The sequence below is a fragment of the Rhinolophus sinicus genome, linkage group LG05 (genome assembly GCF_036562045.2).
Source record: "Rhinolophus sinicus isolate RSC01 linkage group LG05, ASM3656204v1, whole genome shotgun sequence".
In the NCBI taxonomy this organism is placed as follows: Eukaryota; Metazoa; Chordata; class Mammalia; order Chiroptera; family Rhinolophidae; genus Rhinolophus; species Rhinolophus sinicus.
The window spans coordinates 175,566,945-175,587,831 of NC_133755.1; positions in this window are offsets into that span (position 1 = coordinate 175,566,945).

The window sequence follows — 20,887 nt, forward strand, 5'->3', positions numbered from 1 at the left end:
CACATATGTACACACAAACACACACACAGTCTAAGGCAGTGTGTGTGTCTCTTCTGAGCAGCTGTGAGGTCTCTGGGACATCTGGGAGATGGACTCAGCCCCGGTTTCTGAGGTCTGACAGGGCCCCTGGGGCAAGTATACACCCATCCCCAGAAACCCGGGCTCCTGCCTCTTCTGTCCTCAGACCCACAGGTGCAGGCTGAGAGGTAGGATGCCCAGACCCAGATGGCCCAGGCTTTCCAGCTTGCTGCTTCAGGTGGCCCGAGAAGCACCTGTGAGACCCTCTGTGAGCTCCAGTGCACACCTCAGTGTTCCAGTCTCCTCTGGAGAGATCTGGAGCAGATCTCAGGTTTGAAAACTACTGTCTTTTCTGAAGAGGCCTATCACTGGCCCCAAGCAGCTTGAACTGAGACTCAGCCGTAAAGCCATTGCTCCTGTCCTGGCTGCCGTGAGAATCAATGAGATGGTGCAGTGAAGTGCTAAGTGAAGAAGGTGACATCCTGGCACGTGGTGAGTGCTCAGCCAGTGGTGGTTTATCAATCAGTTGTCTTGGTTGTGAATGACAGAATACACCTGGCTCGTTTAAGCCGAAAGGGAATTATTAAAGTGTATTATTAGGTAGTTCACAGAAACCTTGAGTACGCTGGAGAAACAGATCAAGGCTCATCTGCCAGGATCGGCACCTACGATCACTCCACACACCAAATGTTGGGAGCTCAACTTCACTACAACCTCAGATGTCACTTCTGCCCTGGGAGCTGCACCTGGCACACAGGGTAGGCTCTGCGGCCATAGCTGCTCTTATCACCTGAAAACTATAATAAGTGCACCCGCCTCTACCAGTGCCAGCAAAACAGAAGCCCCAGCTGAGCCTGTGCCCACACATTGCTCACCTTTGAACTGAGGGCTTGCAGGTCGTGTCTCATTGGTGGAACCTGCATCCTTGCTGCAAGGAATGCTGGGGCTTGAGTCCTGACCTCCATGAGAAGTCAAGACTCACAGCATGGGGACTTCTTCACATATAGGAAGGTCATTCAGAAAATAAGGGACAAATGTACACTACAGGGTGCTTAGGCACCAAAATGCAAGGGAACTTTGAAAAATATTCTTCACCTAAGCCAAAGTCTTGGTTTCTCTGTCCCAGGCCCATTAGGTATCAGTCTTTGTGGTGGTGGTCACATAGTGCCCCATGGGGAAAGAGTGTGGCAGGATTGGTGACATATCACTGGGCATGTGTGAAATGGGCACAGCCAGAGCTGGATGGCCTCTGCTGACCAGTGAGGTCTGGAGGTGGGGTCACATAGGCCAAAGGTCCCAGTTACCAGGCTTTCACAGCTTCTAAGGCCCCTGCTTTGAACCACGATCAAAGTACTAATGGTGCAATTTCTACAATAGGCTCTTAGGCCAGTGCCTGACTGCTGCCCAAGGGAAATGCTAATGAAAATGGTCATTGTCGTCATTTACATTGTGCCCAGTGCTGAACTAAGCACTTGGAATCTCTAATCTCTAAATACAGTAACCCTGTGAGAGAAGTTTCTTCCCATCCCCCTTGACAGGTGATGGCACTGATGCACAGAGAGGCTAAGTGAATCCCGCAGCGAGGATGAGGAGGTGGAATCCGAACCCAGGCCCTTCACCACTACGTGGTGCTGTTGATTTACTAGCTGTGGATGTGAATTCACAGTCTCGTTCCCAACCTCACCGTACAGACTACAGATAAGGCCACAGTGGGTCACATGGATTTGTAAAAGGACCGGTAGGATAGGACTAAGTGTAGGGGAGATAGTTGTCCTCCAAAGGATAGAAATATCACTTAAAGAGGCCACAACGTTCCTCCCACAGATGACACGTTGGAAGTGGGAGCGGGCTCCTTGCAGTGAAACAGAGGAAGAGGATAAATCCCTCATGTCTCTGCAAAGCCACAGAATCCTGAACAGAAAACTTTAGGATCTGAATCAGCCAGAAAGCAGGTCTTGCCAACAGGAGGCCCAGAGGCTTGACATAAAAAGTGCAAGGCACCTGCGGCCACAGGGCAGGTCTCCAGACAGAGGGCAAGACCAAAACTACAGGTTCTGAAGAAAGAAAATGTGCTTGGAGATTGTTGTAGCTCAGCTCAAACCAGAGCTGGCCTGGTGAACTTGGTCAGCAGACGTAGACACTCAGATTGTAAAGTACTGCGGACATGTCTGTTTATTCGTGCTCTGAATTGTTTTTAGAAAAGAATTTGCACAGTGTGTAAGAAAGCAACACACACATGCGCACACACACTTAAAAGACCCAGGAGAGTGGTTTAAAAAACCAAGACAAGGACAAAATTAGAATGCAAATACGCAAGCGTGGGGGCCTGCTTAAGGACCACAGCTGATCTGCATGTGGCCGTGAGATTCCTCATTGCAGGAGTGAAAACAGAAATCCAGTCAACTCCCGACTCACACATGGCTTCATCTCCCTGTTTCTGCCAGTGTCTTTCCAGGTCAGAAGTCCTGTTTTTAGTCTGTTCTCACGAGGACCCTCCCCTCCTGCACTCTCCCATCCTGTCCTCATTTTCCTTGCCCTTCTCTGGGTTTATTTTCAGCTGCCTTCTCTTTACAAAGCTGCAGGTATGCACAAAGGAGGCCAGGCTCCCTCCTGGCTCCTTCCCCCGTGGGTAAACAGGCTGATCCCGCCTGCCCTGCCTTCCCTGCTCAGTGTGCAAGGAGACCTGTGCCTCCAAGCAGCAGCGTGGGACAGAGCAGAACCCTGGCTTCTCCAGAGCTAAGGGACTGCTCTGACCTCCCTCATTACTCCTGGCTCGATTATAATCAGCTTTTCCATTATCTTGCAGTGAAGCCCTCCCAGAATCACGTTAATTGCCTATAACTACAGCTGGGTGGTTCATTTATTCTTTCTAATTTGGAAGATCCAAATGGATTACTCCTATTTTTATTTCAAAAGCTTTAGGGGTTTTGTAAACTTTGGAGGTGCTAAAGTCAAAGTGGCCAGACATATGCTCATACAAGTCCAAGCACACGTGTGCCATCGCACACACCACGGCACACACCGTGATGCATGCAGGGTAGGCAGACCTTTTGGGTAAGAAATGGGGCATGTGGGTAATAAGATCTGAGGGACTGGTGTGTAAGTGGCACTACTGCTGTTACCACCCACACCAATGACATCAACAATACCAACACCATCTTCACTACCACCACCTCCATCATCACCTCTACCACTCTCATCATCTCCACCGTCACCATCACCTCCACCATCACCACTGTCACCATCACCTCCACCATCACCACCATCACCATCACCTCCACCATCACTATCATCACCATCATCTCCACCATCACCACCATCACTATCACCTCCACCATCACCACCATCACCATCACCTCCACCATCACTATCATCACCATCACCTCCACCATCATCACCATCACTATCACCTCCACTTCACCATCACCATCATCAGCTTTACATCCCCACCACCGCCACCACCACCACTCATCCAGGTGCCTAAAATTCCACCATTGCAGCTTTATTCTTTTGGCTTAGTCATTGCTTTCCTCAGCCATTCTCTGAAATCATTACCTTAGTGTGAAGTAATGAGACTCAGACCTGCTTTTCTTATTGACTGAGTGTCCCCAGGAGTAAGAGCCAGATGTCAAGAGGAGGATTCTTAAAATCCAAGGACGGTTGGAAGACGGATAAGTGTGTATGAGTACATGTGTATGCACGTGCACATACATGGGCACGCAAAGACACATGCATGTCTTATCCGTTAAAAAATGAACAAAGAAATTTGAAAAAAGAAAAAGTCTACTGATACCTCTTATTGTTTCTGCCTTAAGGAGTAGAGCATAAAAAAAAAACCAAAAAAAAACAAACAGTGGATTATACTGAAGAAAGTGGATCTCAAATTTTGTCAAGAAAATCACCCAGGGGGCGCATTAAGACAGGTTCTGAGCCCCAACCCAGTTTCCCATTCAGTGGGTCTGGATGGGGCTCCGTAATTTGCATTTCTACCAGGCTTCTGGTGATGCTGGGACCCCACTAGAGACTCAGCACAGGTTAAAACACACTCACGTGGCTCACACACGTACACACGACAAACACATAAACACTTGCAGAATGGTCGAGACTTTTATGTAAAAATTCCTGTCAAAGTAGAGCTTGAAGAATGTGAAGAAATAAAAATAAAATGGAGAGAGGAAAACATACTAAACCTATTTACCAGATGAGAAAAGCATATATTATATGCTATATTATATATAATATAATATATTATATATATATATATAATATAATATACTATATTATTGGCCCAGAGATGTGAATTTGGGGGACTGATACAGAAAATATGAAGTTTCAAGGTGAAAGAAATATAACCTACCCTCGGTGGGGAGTGGAGCAATACAAGAGCGCTGGACTATGGCGGCTGAGCCGTGAATGAGCTGATCTCTTGCAGGGGACAGCGAGGGACTCCTGCCCAAGGAAAGAGGTGCCACGAGGGGCCAACAGCTGGAAGGCGGAAAGTTGGCAGCTGCTCCTCGGCCAGATTAGCAGCACTAGTACATGCGGTCTAACAAAAAGTTCGCGAACTTGTTGCAATGATGTTGCTCACCTTTTTTGATATCAGAGGAATTATTCATTATGAATTTGTGCCAACTGGACAGTTAACCAAGCTGACTATTTCAAAGTGCTGAAAAGCCTGCGTGAAAAAGTTAGACAAAAACGAACTGAACTTTTCCCCAACAATTCATGGCTCTTGCATCACGACAATGCACCAGCTCACACGGCACTGTCTGTGAGGGAGTTTTTAGCCAGTAAACAAATAACTATTGGAACACCCTGCCTACTCACCTGATCTGGCCCCAGTGACTTCTTTCTTTACGAAGATAAAGGAAATATTGAAAGGAAGACATTTTGATGACATTCAGGACATCAAGGGTAATACGACAACAGCTCTGATGGCCATTCCAGAAAAAGAGTTCCAAAATTGCTTTGAAGGGTGGACTAGGTGCTGGCATCAGTGCATAGCTTCCCAAGAGGAGTACTTTGAAGGTGACCATAGTGATACTCAGCAATGAGGTATGTAGCACTTTCTCTAGGTTGAGTTCACAAACTTAATTGTCCAACCTTGTATGTTGATGCAGCATCCACCTGTCTTCAGACACAAGTGCCCAGCAAGGAGGCCGGTGGCTGAGGCGGTGGGAGGCGAGGACCTGAGTCAGAGGCCAGGGCCTGTTGCCCACCAGCCCTGACTGAGCCCTCTGAAAGCGTAGCATCCTCATCCATGAAATGCCAGTAATCATACCTGCTCGGTGGGGTTGCTGTGAGGATTAAATAGGACGATGTGTGTGCTCAATCACTCTGTATGGCTTCAAATGCTCTTCTCATTAAAGGACAAAGATGCAGACAATATATGCAACTTGGGAGGAATAGACTGCTTAGGGTTGTATGTAATGTGTGTCCCTCTGTCTGAGACTTGAGACTTGTTTTTAGAAAGCACCACCCCGCTACCCAGCCCCCAGTTACCTCCCTCCTGCCTCATGGTGCCTGGAATGCAGTCTTCTGACATGTTCTTGTTCTGAAGGCCTTTCCATTTCCTGGAGTTTCCACTACAAATGGGAATGTCCCTGGGAGATAGGGTGGCTTGAACCCTGAAACCCAGGGATGCGGCTCTCAGGCCTGCTCCCTCCTGTCACCTACACAGGTCTGGGACGTTCCAGCTTGCCCCTGACCCCAAGGCCCATGGGTTCATTTTAAGCTTTTATTTCAACTCTCCAAACCCCCAGGGAGGAAAGAGCAGCCAGAAAATACAGGTCTCAAATCGACCAAGTTTGGGGACCTCAATATACAGATGGAAAGCAAACTCATATGAAGCCAATTCTAATGGTTCTAGACCCACAAACTATGGGCGTGTTACGAAGAAGATACGTATTCAAAGTTCTCAAAATTTGGGCCGGCCCGGTGGCTCAGGCGGTTGAAGCTCCATGCTCCTAACACTGAGGGCTGCCGGTTTGATTCCCACATGGGCGAGTGCCAGATGGCTGTTGGGTGGAGCGCAGGCTCTCAACTACAAGGTTGCTGGTTTGACTCCTCGAGTCCCGCAAGGGATGGTGGGCTCCTCCCCCTGCAACTAACAATGGCAACTGGACCTAGAGCTGAGCTGTGCCCTCCACAACTAAGATTGAAAGGACAACTTGACTTGGAAAAAGTCCTGGAAGTACACACTGTTCCCCAATAAAGTCCTGTTCCCCTTCCCCAATTAAAAAAAAAAAAAAATCTCAAAATTTCTTGAAAGAGACTCTTCTCTGCCCCACGTCACATCATGCCATTCACCAAATCGCAGTGCCCAGAATGCACCCCAGGCCAATTAAATCAGAGTCTCTGGGGGTGTTTTCTAAACACCCCAGATGATTCTAATGGGCAGCCAAGTCTGAGTGGCAGTGGCCTGCTATGGTTTAGGGTGAGAGAAACCTGGGTTGACCTCCACCTCCACTGCTGAGTGTGTGGCTTCAGGTAAGACCTGGCATCTGAGCGCCTCTGTGTCCTCACCTGTGAACTGGTCGGCTTCATGGGCTTGTGACAAATGCAGAGAATGTGTGTGAAAGTGCTCGAGGCACTGGTAGTGCCTGGCAAAGGGAGGTGCTATTATCTGTAATTTAGGAAACTGAGGCACAGGGCTGACAGTACACCTCAGCCTGGCCTTGTTTCCCATCTGGAAAATGAGACAGTTGGATTGAAAAATGTGTCTGGTTCCCTTGAGCTCTAACACTCTGCGATTCTGCAGTCAAAAGGTTGAATCACCCCGAAAGACTCAAAAATGAGTCACGTCTTCCCTGCAAGGAAATGTTTGGAATCCACACAAGATGAAACAAAATACAACGGCACCCAGCTACCGAATTACTCTCCTCCTGATCCCAGCCCCCCATTGTTGGGGTCCTTTCACTTCAGCAGATGTGCTTTTCAACCTCTTGCCCTTCTTTGCCCCTTTTATGTCCTGGGCCAAATGGACATGGCCTAGAAGTGACCAGTCAAGTCCATGGCCCTCTGGGAGGTGCTCCAGGCTGCGAAGTTCTTGGGCCCCAAGGGAAGGTGTAAAACACCTGAGCTGTGGTCGTTGACCTTGGTACTCCTGGCATTTGGGGTGCTAATTCTTTATTTCTGGGGGCTGTTCTGAGCATTATGGGGTATTTGGCAGCATCTCTGGCCTTTATCCACTGGCAGTCCCAATCAAAGTTTTCTCCAGACATTGTCAAATGTCCCCTGGGGGGCAGAGTCACATCCCACACCTCCACCACCCACCTGAGAACCACTGATCCGGAAGTCTATCCTTCCCCTCTGGATACAGAAAGGAAGAACAATGCTCCCTCACGTGTCAGCATAGATTCAACTTGTCTTCCTTAGATTTAAAGTCAGCCAAGCGAGAAGAGCCGCTCCACAAAGGGCAGAATTTTTTCCACTCACAGGTGACTGGGAAAGGATGAGAAGAAAGGGACGGGAATGCGATGTTCTTCAAAGTGCTCTTCAAAAGGGCAGCCTGGAGCCCTGAGAGCTGCAGAGTGACTGGACGAGACCTCACCAACCGAGTGACGGAGGGTGCAGGCAGCGCCAGCCTTGGGGACAGGGGCCCATGGCTCTCCTGCTCCTTCCCAGGAGAGCCCTCCACCAGGTGGGGCCTGGGGTCTCCTGGTTTACATGGTCGCCCTCCCACTCTCCCTGCCAAGGCTAGCAGAGTTTCTCTGGCTCAGCTGCACAGTTTGCGGCCTTCCTGCGGAGATGCTCTCCGAGAGTTGGTGAGGGAGAAACAGGTTGGGGAGAGGATGCAATCCCTATTTCGGACAAATAATACCTTTGTATCTCTATACACACCCACACACAGAGGGCAAGACAAAGACGTTAATATGGTTACTGAAGGAAGTTTGGGATTTCAGGTGACTTTTTTCATTCATTTGCTTATTTATGTTTTCTTACTTTTCTACCTTGAGCATGTGGTTACTTGTAGCAAGGCTGTGAGGACAGAGTCCCAGAGAGCAGTTTCCAGGCTCTCGGCCTCACATAGAAAGGTGCTGGCTCGGGTAGTAGATAGTCATCAGCTGTGACTAGTTGGCCATCAGCTGTTACCGGTTAGCCATTAGCCACTGATATAATTGCCGGTGGCTACGTTGGTTGGTTGGTTGGCGCAGAGAAGCAGATTGCAGACTGCGCATTGTGTGGACCCTGCTTCCTGTGTCTCCAACCCAGCTGCCAGTGAGACTATAGTGGTGTGACTCCCCTACCTATGGCTCCGTGGGTGTTCCTTTTTGGCCTCACCATGTCCTGCGTTCTTGTGTGGGGAGCTAGCGGGAGCTGAGGCCCTGCATGACAAATGGGAAAAAGTTACTCAAATAAGTAAGCAAAAAGGAAACACTTGGGAAAAGGTATGTCAAACTCAAGTTGCAGGAAACACTGGGTCACAGAGGCGGTAGGTAAGAAGTGGGCGTGTCTACACCCTGCGGTGTGGAGGGGTCTAGACTGGGGGAGCCCTGTGGGTACGAAATTTCCAGCGCACACTGCATCCCCAGGAGCAGCGGGTGCACTGGGTGGGGTGCAGCGGGGGCCTAGTCAGGGGGCACAGACCTCGCAGAGGACGTCCGTCAGAAGTCAGCCTCCGGGGCGGGGCGGGGGTTGGGGGAGGGGGAGAAGGGGAAGACGCAGACACGCCCCTTGGGCATGGGAGTGACCATGCCTCTAGGACTGGAAAGGTGTCTGAGAGGCACCCTGTGGGTGTCCAGGAGCCCTGGATAGGCTGGGACTAGGGAACGGAGGCGGAAGAAGGAAAGACAGCGACGCTCCGGGATCTCCGGGCTACAGCGCTCATTCCCGCCCATTTCTGGACCAGAAAGCGAGGATAGGGAGCGGGAGTCGGTGGTGGGCGCCCGTCTATGGCTGCTGCCAGCTTGAGCTGCAGTCACCGCGTCCGGAGACTCGTGGTTACTCCCGCCCAACCCAGCACGGGCCAGGACTGAACACCCGGAGGGCCGACATCCGCGTCCGACCCCGCATAGACACTGTGCCCGGCGCCACACGGACTGCCACAGGCGGCGGCCACCGTGCCGGGGCTCGGCCGCCCTCTGCTGGGAGAAGCGTGAAGTGCAGCCTCATGTGGGCCCCGTGGTGCCACCCAGCCTGTAGTCTACACCCAGTCCTTGAGAACACAGAAACGTGGGAATGGGGGAGTGTAGACTGATCTTAGAAGAGAAGAGCCTCGTGGTGCATCGGAGGAAAGCGGGAGAGGCTGACCTCCCCGTCCCACTGCGTCCCCAAAATGGGGTGGTTTGCCCAGTCTCTACTGGGTGCTGAGTGCATGGAGGGTCAGGAGGCAGAGAAACAAAAACACCGACCCGCATCCTCCAGGAGCTGACTCATTATGAAAAGGACAGCCAGGCAAACACGTAATGCCATCCGCAGCCCACTGGGATGGGGGCCGGCAGGACAGGCAGCTTCAGGGAAAAGACAATGGAGAGCAGCTCTGGTTCAGCAGGTGGGTGTGGAGCAAACAAGGTCATTGTATCAGTTTCCTGGGGTGGCTTCAGACAACAGAAATTTATTCTTTCTCAGAGAGATTTATTCTGGAGGCCGGAAGTCCGAAATCCAGGTGTCAGCAGGGGCTACACCCCTCTGAAGGATCCTGGGGAGAATCTGTGACATGCCTCTCTCTTAGTTTCTGGTGTTCCCAGAATTCCTTAGTGTCTCTGGCTCATAAACACATACATCACTGCATTGCGGCCTCCGTGGTCACATGACTGCCTTCCCCTTGTGCCTGTGTCTTCTCAGCCTACTAGGACACTAGTCATTTGATTACACACAAAGTCCCTACTTCCAGATAGGGTCACATTCCCAGCACATGGGTTAGGACTTCAACATGCCGTCTGGGGGGGGGGGGGCACTGGTGTGTTGGGTGGCAGGAGAGTCCATAGGGACGCTCTGGGCTTCACTCCCGGGGCAGAGGGAGCATCTTGATGATCTAATCTAACCCGAGAGGCCAGGGCCATGTGAGCCAGTGTGGAGGCCCCTTCCGGAGATGGGGCTGTGATCCTGGAGAGGCAGGCAGGGCATTTCTACTTCCCCAGGCATGACTGCAATGGGAACTGCTTGGGGCTTTAGATCAACCAATATATTGGCGGCAATGGTTTTTTATTCTCAAAACTTTTTTTCAAATGCTCCATCATTTTTTCTAGTTAGAAGAAAAGAAAAAAGAATCAGACAGTACAGAAGAGTATAAAGGTTTTAAAAATCACCGGAACCTCAGCATCCAGTGAAAACTGCATGTAAATAGAAGCATATGTATATGTATACACACACACACACACACACACACACACACACACATACATAAGTGGTTTTGACGACCCTGCTCACCTTGAGAATGTCAGATAGCCAACCTTTCTGGAGCTGTGACTTTTGCCAGCACTTTATAAATTTGGTTTTGTAGATTTCTTTTCAAGAAGGCTATTCTTCCCTCAAAATCTGACCAGCACTTAGGACCTGTTGCCTCTGCAAGTGGCAGGTGCTTTGCTCATGTGACCCAGAAGATGAGGGAAGTCCCATCTCCTTAGTTGAGCCCAGGTGGGCTTGGTGGGAGGTGGCAGGAAGAGCAGGGGACACAAGCAGGGTGGGTGACCAGGATCACTGAGGAAGAACAAGCCTGTGGCTGAGGGAGAAGGTCTCACTTCCAACACAGTGTCCACAAAAGATGGTAATGAGTCCCCACAAGAGTCCCCAGGGTGCTAGAGGGTCGAGGCAGGGCTGAGGTAAAGGAAGAGGGTTAGAGCAAAGCTCATGCATGACCCGTAAGCACTAGGCTTTCCTCTGGGTGGTGGGTGGTGGTCGGGACATGACACAGGGCAGCCGGGGGCTGAGAGGCGCCAGATGAGATGGGGGGGGGGTGAGTGTGTGTGTGTGTGTGTGTGTGTGTACCGCTTGTTTTAAACAACTTTTCCATTCCATTCCATTCCATTCCTTTCTATTACAACTACTAAATAATGATAGCATTAAATGCTGAAGTACCTAATCTCATTGGCGAAGATTTAAAAAAATGAAAGCATGTAACAAAGGTCCATTGGTCACTTCCGCTCCCCAGCCTTAGGTCAGAAGGTGCCTTGTCCTAACCCTGGGCAGCTCAGTGGCCTCTGCTCAGTGAGACCCAGAACTCCCTTCAGAGTCACAGGGGAGGCTTCATTTACGTCTCGGCACTGCCTCTCAGCCAGGACACCCTCCTCCCTCTGGTCTCTTGTGGCAAAAAGGACCGGCACCTGAACCTTCTCTAAGCATAAATTCCCCAAGACTGTGCTTCTCTGAGCAGAAGTGACTCTTTGTTTCCCAATGTCCCACTTTAGCTATTCCCAGCTAGCTAAGAATAATCTTCAAATTTTAAACAATACTTATTAAGGCTTAAGAGAGGTGCTGCAAACAGCCACTGCATGAAGGAACAATGCTTACAAACTTTTCCCTGAAAGTTTCCAGTTGTGAGTCCAGAATTACAGCAACCCAGGGTCTTTTACCGAAACAGAAATTTTTAAATGTGTTGGTGCATAAAATGTTCTGTGCTGAATGTATCACAAACGCCAAGTCAGGACTTCAGAGAACTCCAGAACCAAGAAAGCGACAATGGGAAGATTTCAACCGTATTTATTTCTATTTATAATTTATACCCTGTCAGCTTCTAAAAAGGATTTCAGGCAGCTTCCAATAAAAGACATGCACAACAAGGTTGCTAAAATGGGAATAGAGAATTGAAAACTCATGCCAAAGGGGGAGGAAGCAAAGAAGGTGACAAAATAACTATGACTCAAGGCTAAACTTCGCGCCGAGCTTTCTGGTCGCTAAAGCAAGGATGGAAACATGAAGGTGGACATCTTACACCAAGCCTTGCAGAGGTGTCGTTATCGGAGGAAAGAAAATAAAGTCACAAGCAGTGTGTTAGCTCTCCAAAAGACATCAATGTGTCTCCGTTACTGTGTTCACTTGTTGACAGCTACTAGGGCCTCTGAAGAAGGTGACAGCTCTGCAGCCTGAGGCTAGAGGGGCAGCTGCAGCAGGACACAGTGCACAGCTGTGAGAGGCCTGCGCTTGGAGTGGGGTTTGTGGGTGGTACAAGGGGACTTGCCTGGCTCTCGCCTCCTGCCTGGGCAGTCTTCTCGAAAGAGGCCTATCCCGCCTCTGTTCATACCCCTGGGCCCCAGGAGTGGCCAGGGGAGGTTACTGGGGTTCCAGGGAACACTTGGATTGTTGGCGGGTGTCCACACGTGTGTGCAAGCAAGGCCCTTGTAGCTCCAGGTGGAGCTGGAACTGAGGGAAGAGAAAGGGCCAGCTGTGGGTCTGCAGCCACCCCACCTGCACCCGCCATGTCCTGGTGGATCTCTGGGGGTCAGAATGCTACGTGTGAACCAGGTTTCCAGACGGCTGTGAAGCTGTACTTGTCAAGAGAGGACTCTAAACATATTTCATTTACCAACCTGCTAGCTTGACTTCTACATTTCACACAGATATTTATGCGGGCATTTGGTGCGTGGGCCTCCGTGTAACTTCTCCTCCCAGACACTGATTTAAGGCTGACATTGTCTTTCCCTTATAGTCTGCTGCCTGGGCAAATGGTGGGGAGGGCTTTGTAGGTCAGACACGCATTTGAATCAATCTGTGACATTTACTAGATGTGTGACCTTGGGACAAGTTCCTTAACATCTCCGGGCCTCAGTGTCCTCAGTCTCCCCGACTGTTGTGAGGATTAAATAAGTTAATATATGCAAGTCCTCAGAACAGTGACTGACATGTAGTAACTGCCATACAAGGGCCATTCTTATTCTAGGCCCCCCGCAGAGGTGTTGCGGGTTCAGTTGCAGACCGCTGCAATAAATCGAGAATTGAAATAAAGCTAGTCGTCATCTTTTTGGCTTCAGTTTGTTTAAAAACACAACATCTGTGAAACACAATAAAGTGAAGTGCAATAAAATGAGTCATGCCATCGTTCCTGCTCCATTTCCCCAGCTCCAGCTCATTCCATCTCCCAAGGTGCATCTTCTCCTGCCCCTTCCAGGTCGTTCTCTCAGACTAGGTGTGGGGACAGAATCCCAGAGAGCAGTTTCCAGGCTCTCGGCCTCACGTGGAAAGGTGCTGGCTCGAGTAGCAGATGGCCATCCGCTGTGACTAGTTGGCCATCAGCTGTTACCGGTTAGCCATTAGCCACTGATATAACTGCTGTGGCTACATTGGTTGGTTGGTTGGTTGGCAGAAAAGCAGGTTGCAGATTGCACATTGTGTGGCTCCTGCTTCCTGTGTCTCCAACCCAGCCGCCAGCGAGACTATAGTGGTGTGACTCCCCAATCTATGGCTCCGTGGGTGTTCCTTTGGGGCCTCACCATGTCCTGTGTTCTTGTGTGGGGAGCGGGAGCTGAGGCCCTGCATGACACATGGCCTAGTGAGCAGGCTGTGGTGCCGGCTAGAATTTTCAAAGAGGTAATGGAGCAGTTTATACGAATGAAAGCTCAGTTTCGCGAGCAGGGTATGGTGCTGTCCAGAACTCTGTGAGGGTGGTGGAGCATTTTGTGCGTATGAACACTCAGTCTCAGGAAGCCTGTGAGGAGCGGCACCGGGAACGGGAGGCGCGGTCTGCCTGGGAGACTTGAGCCCTATTGGCCATTGCCTGTTGGCCACCCTCTTGGCCATCACTTGCTTTTCGGTGGTTCACTGCTGTGGGCTCCTGGAATGGTGGACATCTTACACCAAGGCCACCACCCACTCGGACACAAGGTCTGCAGGGAAGGACCCCTCCCTTGGGTCATCATCTGCTGACATTTACTGTGACTTTGTCTCCCTCCCCATTTGCACTGTAAGCAACTTGGACACTGAGACATGTCAGACACTTCTAAGTGCTCACTACTCGTTTCTAAATGAGTCCCTGAGGGGTCCCTGGGGCTTTGTGTTGTCTCTAACATGTCTGGTGTCTGGCGTTTGTGTCCTCCCCTCCCCCCTCCCCCGGGAGGGTGCAGAGAATGACAGTACTCATTATGAGCTGGCTGCCTGGATGAGAGTAAGGATCCACCCAAGAAAGCAAATCAGGTGACGAGAGAGGGGAAGGCGCAGACCCAGGGCTGGGAGGGTGACAGCGACGGATCTGTGTCCTCAGTCCAGTGAATGCAGTTATCTGGGATGTGTGAGAAGCAGGAAAGGGAACAGTGGCTTTCACAGGAGCCTGAGAAGGTTGTTTGTGGTAGCCAGTGGTACCTTTAGTCTGGAGTGCGACCGGCACAGGTGGTCCCAGAACAGGGCCCTGGTGCTCAGACTGTACTCCCCACACCAGCAGTGAGCGTCAGCATCCCCAGAACCTGTTGGACATGCAAGTTCTCTGGCCCCACCCCAGACCACTGAACCAGAGGCTTTAGGCTGAGGCCAGGACCTGTGTTCCCACAAGCGCTTGGGTGATTCTGGTCCCAGCTGAGGTCTGAGAACCACGGTGTAGGCAGAGTGCTGGATGGGCAGAGGGCCTTCCTTTCCCCACTGGGGTGAACCCACAGGCCCTGTTCACTCCACGCCGGGGCATCCGAGCCTTCCCCTGCCCCCCTTTAGATGCCCAGTGGTCCCTGAGCACTCAGGGGTGTGCTAGGGCAGAGGTGGGGACTGGCAACTCACCAGCAAGTGTGGCCTCTGGAGCCCAGACCCAAGGAATCTCCCACCTGCTGGGTGACAGGTGAAAGGTGGGTAAGATCTGGAGGCCCAAGAATTGGGACGAGCTTGCCTGATGGGTGAGCAGAGTGTGCTGTAGGGGGAGCATTTGGGGGTAACTCAGTGCAAACTAACCTACATTGAATCCCGTGTGCCTGGAACATGGGCTGGGGGACTCAGCGCTGGCTGCTGTATTAGCACTACATACATTTAACTGTCCCAACAACATGGTAACAAGGGAATTCTTCCTGTACCCATTTGAGAGAAGGAGACAGTGGGTCTGCATGGGTCATTTGACCAAAGTAATCCCAGTAGCAAGTGGAGGGGCCAGTTTTGGGGTCAAGGTTGAGAGGCTAGAGTGCGCTTATAGGGCAGGGCCAGGTCGGGGAGAAGCTGGAGGTGAAGGGACTCATATCTCTGTCCCCACGCCAGCAGCCCCTGGAAACCCTCTCAGGGAAGGTGGACTGTTACATGAGTACTGCATAATTGTGAAAAAATTTTAAAAATGTTTATAATGGAGTTTTTCATAAAGGAGTTTTACCTGTAAAGAAAATGTATATTGAACGTATCACAGTTCTCCCCCTCCTTTTCTTCTGCCTCCCCCCACCCTACTCCGTTTCAAGCCGTTGTTTCTCAGTCTAGTTGTGTAGGACACAGTTCCCTGGGCCCATGCTGGTATTAGGAACCTAGCGCTGCCCCCCGGCTGAGGCCGACAGTCACTGGTCATCGGTTGGCCACTCACAGCAGCTCAAAACAGCTCTTGCCGGCTGCTGGCTGCTCACGATGGCTGCTGGCCACCGGCATGCTGGCCACCAGCCTCTCATGACAGCACACGGTAGCCCACGGCAGTGCACAGCAGCTGGTGGCAGCTCACGCCAACCTCCATCTGTTCACGCAGCCCAGTTCCAGGGAGAGCTGTTGTTCACAATCTTAGCTGTAGAGGGCGCAGCTCACTGGCCCATGTGGGAATCGAACCCACGGGCTTCCGCCTTAGAAGCACAGCACTCCAACCGCCTGAGCCACCGGGCGGCCCTATGTATCACAGTTCTGAACAGAGATTCTGAACTCACCATGGGCAAGGACAAGGTTTGGGAAATGACTACTCCAGGGCCTGGAAGGATGCTCCTAGCTGAGGAAAGGGCACTGGGCAGAGCCCATGGGCCACGCTGGGGCCCCCAGAACAGGTAACGAGGTTTGCAGAATCACTCAACAGGTCTTTGTTCTGAAAGAAAAAAGAAAAAGCCAAGGTTCATCTAACCTGCCACTATGCTGCTCACTTGAGTCTCCTTTTGGAAAGCTAGGGCTGGTCCTGTGGTAGGAGCCACCCAAGTGACATTTGAAAGACACCTGAGGAGGTTTGCTGCAGACCACACAGAGAAACACAAGAAGTCATCCAAACCCAAGAACACTGAAATCGCAGGCTTGACCTTGTGTCAGCTAAGAGGTTGGGAAGACCTCCACCAGGTTGCAGTAAATGTTCCTTTGCTTATAAATTGGATCTCACTCACGTCTTGCTCTCCCAGGTGTTCCTGGAGGAGGAGCAGGGGGGATATGGAAGATAGGAGAGGGAGAAAGCCTAGGTGGGTCTGAAGACAGAGGGCAGGAGGCAGGTGGGGCATCGTCTTCTGGCAAACTTGCAATAAAACAAAGAGAAATGCAGAGGAGAGGGGGACGGCTAAGGGTGGGGAGCGTGTGTGTCCCTTGCCCCACTGGAAGTGCCTTGTATTTAGCCAGGGTGCACCTGAAGTTACCAGGTGTTTTTAGGAATGTTTTCTGGGGCAGACCAAACACACACAAACACTTAGAGATACACAGCTGCGGGACTCCACTTAACTCAGGAATTGATCACTGTCCTTACTGGAGAGGTTGCTGTCTTGGAGGAGGGTCTGCCTCCAGGCCTTCTCTGTCACTGACCACCACTGGATGTGACCACTGACCAGTGTGGGGTGGCCGAGTGGGTGACTTAGAAAATGGGAGCCACAGAGAAGAAAGTCATTGCACCCGGTCAGAACAGCACAGGGCCCATAAGATGCTCGGCCTGTTGTGTATTTAAAGATAACTGTTTTTAATTTTAGTTCTTAAAGCACAGGCACGGAGTGGGGCGTCACACATTGATACCAGAAGGGATGATATTAACCTTCCAGCCCGAACTTTTCTAATAACTCCCACTGTCTCCCGGCAGACACAACCCAGGAAAACCAAGTGACCTGAGGGTCTGTCATGCTATGTAATTAATGTGTGATGGCACTCAGCTCAAAATGATTTAGTGACTAGTGAAAAAGTAAGATACAATGCTGAAGCTTGCATCAAAGGCACAAATTGGGTAGAATTATTAGACTTCTTTCTAGGGCAAATTAGGTTCACAGGGAAGTGGATGGTGGGTTGGTTTCGGGGTAATTTCTTCAATGAACAGCTCTGTGCCCAGGTGACCGAGCCCGGTGTTCCCGTGTGTCCGCCCGACTCTTTCAAGCTTGCAGAATGGAGCATCAGTTCAGGTTCTCCGACAAGACAAAATAAAACTCTCCACCCCCAGAGATGAGGAAGGAGACTTATTCCCAGATGATATTGCCAATACAACCAATGGGATGAGAGTGGGGCTTCTAAAATGAAAAGTGGCAGGGATTTTTTTTTTTTTTTTTTTTTTTAGGTCTGTTTTCAGAGAATGTGTCCCCATCTGGGAGCCTGACCAGGTCCTAGTACACAGGAGACTGTCACTTTGTCCTTGGCCAGACACAAGGTCGCCCTGAGTAATATTTGTTTCAATGGATCTTCATCTTATGTTTCTTCCCACTCAGGAGGTCAGAGTTGGTGAATGCATTGCAATCTTGCTTTTAATTTTAATTTTGGGACTCTCTGGTCATAGGACTAGGAGTTGTGAACCCCAGCAAGAACCCAGGATCCATCTCAGAAATTAATTTTTCATCATTCCGTTGATTTTTTATTTTCTTAAGTGTCGGTGGCTGAGGTGAATGTGGTTAGCTTGGGTGAGAAGGCACGTCAGTTTCACCATTAGCTGCACAGGGGATCCTGGATGCATGCGTGACCCTCTCCCAGTGAGGAAGCCCCTCCCTCTCCCTCTCTCCTCTCCCTCCCTCATCCTGTCCTTCCTCCGCCCTCCCTCCCCCTTCCTTTCCTCCTTCCCTTCCTTTTTGCTTCCTTCTTTTCCTCTCTTCCCTCCTTTCCTTCCTATATTTACTAAGGGCTCTTTATGGGCTCAGTCCTGAACCTGAAGAAGCCATGCAAAAGTGAATGGCTGCTTCCTTCAGGGGGATGTAGGTGTTTCTCTCAGGCTCACCCGATCCTGTGTTTTCAACCCAGCCCCTCACTCCCTGCTCCTTCAGTAATATTTGAAATATTGAGGAGTTAAAGCAAATGTATGTACTCCTGTGAAGAATATGGATTCCACCCCAACTCATTACTAGGTGACATACCAGAGACATCACATCCAGACAGCTCCCATGGGAACATCCTTATAGGGAGATTTGTTCAGCCAGAGCCCCATCTTGCAGGTTGGAGTGGCAGCTGCCTCTTGCTCTAGACAAGCCTAGATAAGGTTCCGTGGTCCCACCTCCATGCATCCCAGTGGCCAGATGGAGCTGTCCCCGTCACTTACTATGCTGCATCAAAGGGTCTCCCTCTTAAACAGGGAGTTGGTAGACTTGATAATGTGTTGCTTCCACAGATATTTCACTCCGATCATTTGTAATAAAATCTATGAAAAGAGGACCAGGGCTGGTCCACAAGCAAGCTCAGAGCAAAGGCTTTCCTTAATCATTCTTATCTTTGACAAGAGGTCTTATTTTAGCGTTGCATGAGATTTACTACTCGAGTTTTCTTAGCTCTGTGACCTCTATCCCAGCTGAAAAGGTCTCTAAGTAACTGAGTCACTGTGGACTGAAGGGAGATGGAAGGATTTGGGCAAAAGGGGTGGCGGAGGCGATGGAAGCCCCACGGGGTTTCCAGACGAGGATGTCTGCCACTCGGCTTCGCTCAGAGTAGGAGCCAGAGGACCCAGCCCCTACTGCAAGGTCAGTTGGGGAAGACAACCAGTAGCAGTAAAACCAAAATAAGCACATTGCCATCATCCCGGTTGGCAGAGCAAAGGGCTCTGCAGTTTGGCACAACTTGGTAAGAACTGTCAAGTCCAAGCTTTCTTTTATACTCAGTTCTGTCAACTGTCTCCTTTTAGACAGCAGGCCACGCGGGCTGAAGACCCAGGTCTGCAGCCCGAGCCTCTCATTCCAGGCAGCCACCTGGATAAGTCCTGCGGAATGTCTGCCAGGCTGCAGACCTGGAACCCCACTCTGAGCCCGGCATTTTCAGATAAGCAGGTGTTCCATAAATGCCCCAAGCTTCTTCAGTTTGCCTGATTGAGCTTCTTAGGAAAGTCCATTAAGAATGGCTCTCCCCTCCTGTCATTAAGAACAGTTATACACTCTTCTGCCTATGTTTTTTACTCTTGTTTTCTTTTTTAGTAAGTGATTATGCCTCACCCAATGATAATGAGGCAAAGAGCCTGACTCAGCTTATATAAGAAATATAAAATAAGGTCCTGAATCCCTCTGCTAATGCTTAGGCAGAAAAGTTGAAATTACTTGTGTTTTTGTTAACTGTAATTCTCATTTTCTCCAAAACCGAGTGTGGGGACAGAGTCCCAGGGAGCAGTTTCCAGGCTCTCGGCCTCACGTGGAAAGGTGCTGGCTCGGGTAGTAGATGGCCATCTGCTGTGGCTAGGTGGCCATCAGCTGTAGCCAGTTAGCCATTGGCCTCTGATGTAACTGCCGTGGCTGAGCTAGCAAGCATGGATTGCAGTTAGCAAGTGGGGTCATGTCACGCGGGGGCGGCCTGCGGGGTCTCAGCTCCCGCTCCCCACACAAGAACACAGGACATGGTGAGGCCAAAAAGGAAGCCATAGGTAGGGGAGTCATGCCACTATAGTCTCACTGGAGGCTGGATTCACACGCCGTGCGACCTGCTGTCCGCTTTTCTGCCAACCGACCAACTCCCACTCCCCAGTGCAGCCGAGGCAGTTATATCAGTGGCTAATTGGCTAACCGGCTACAGCTGATGACCATCTACTACCCGAGCCAGCACCTTTCCACGTGAGGCCGAGAGCCTGGAAACGGCTCTGTCCCCAGGTGGGTTGGCAGAGAAGCGGACGGCAGGCTGCGGATCCTGTGGCTCCTGCTTCCTGTGTCTCCAACCCAGCCGCCAGTGAGACCATAGTGGTATGACTCCCCTATCTATGGCTCCGTGGGTTTTCCTTTTTGGCCTCACCACATTCTGCGTTCTTGTGTGGGGAGTGGGAGCTGAGACCCGGCATGACACCCTGCATGACACCAAGTTACCTGCCATCAGACAAAATTTGCCAAAAGCCTCACTCCTTTTTACAGATAAATGTCACTGTTTGCAAGAGATGCTTTCCTCTTCTTCTAGACTCACAAAATCACAGCCTTTGATAATGAATCTTGATAACACCAATACAGAGACACAAAAACTTGACATGTTATTCAGTGACTCTTGGCAGAAAGGAAAAACATCTCACTTAAACATGTAAAATACTATAAAAATGTGTATCTTACTAACTCTCATGAGAAATTTAACTATTTGGAGAAATTTTTTGAATTTTACCCAGCTGATTTTCATTTGTCCTTAACTGTTTTACTTTTAGAGAAGATGCATGAAAATGAGATGAAAATATACAACATTCTCCATGAACCAAACCTAGGAGATTAAGTTTTGCCCCAAGTGCAATAGCTAAATTCAGTGGATTTTAATTACTTTTGTCCCCATGGGCTCTCCCACCCCCCTTAATTTCTTATATTTTTCCCTTAGGTTGCAATGATTAATTTGCAAAGTTGAGTCCCACACTATCCATGAAATTAAGCAGAATGTATGATAGGCAAGGAGATGAAGTGCCACCTTTTGACTGAGCAGGTAAAGAAAGGTTTTTTCCCCCAAGGTCAGCAGGTGTTGATGATGGAGGTCACCTGTGGCTGCACCTCTAGCTCTCGCCTCCGTGTCATTAGAATAGTTTCTTGTGGAGCTAGGCTGCTGTTAGGCATCTTTTGAGGCAGTTCCCGTGCCCTATTTTTCATTCCCAGGTTGTTCAGAAACTGCATTTTTTTGACTGAGAATAACAGCAGCCAATGGATACATTTTTACAGGGTGGCAATAACTTACAAGAATATGTTTTTTC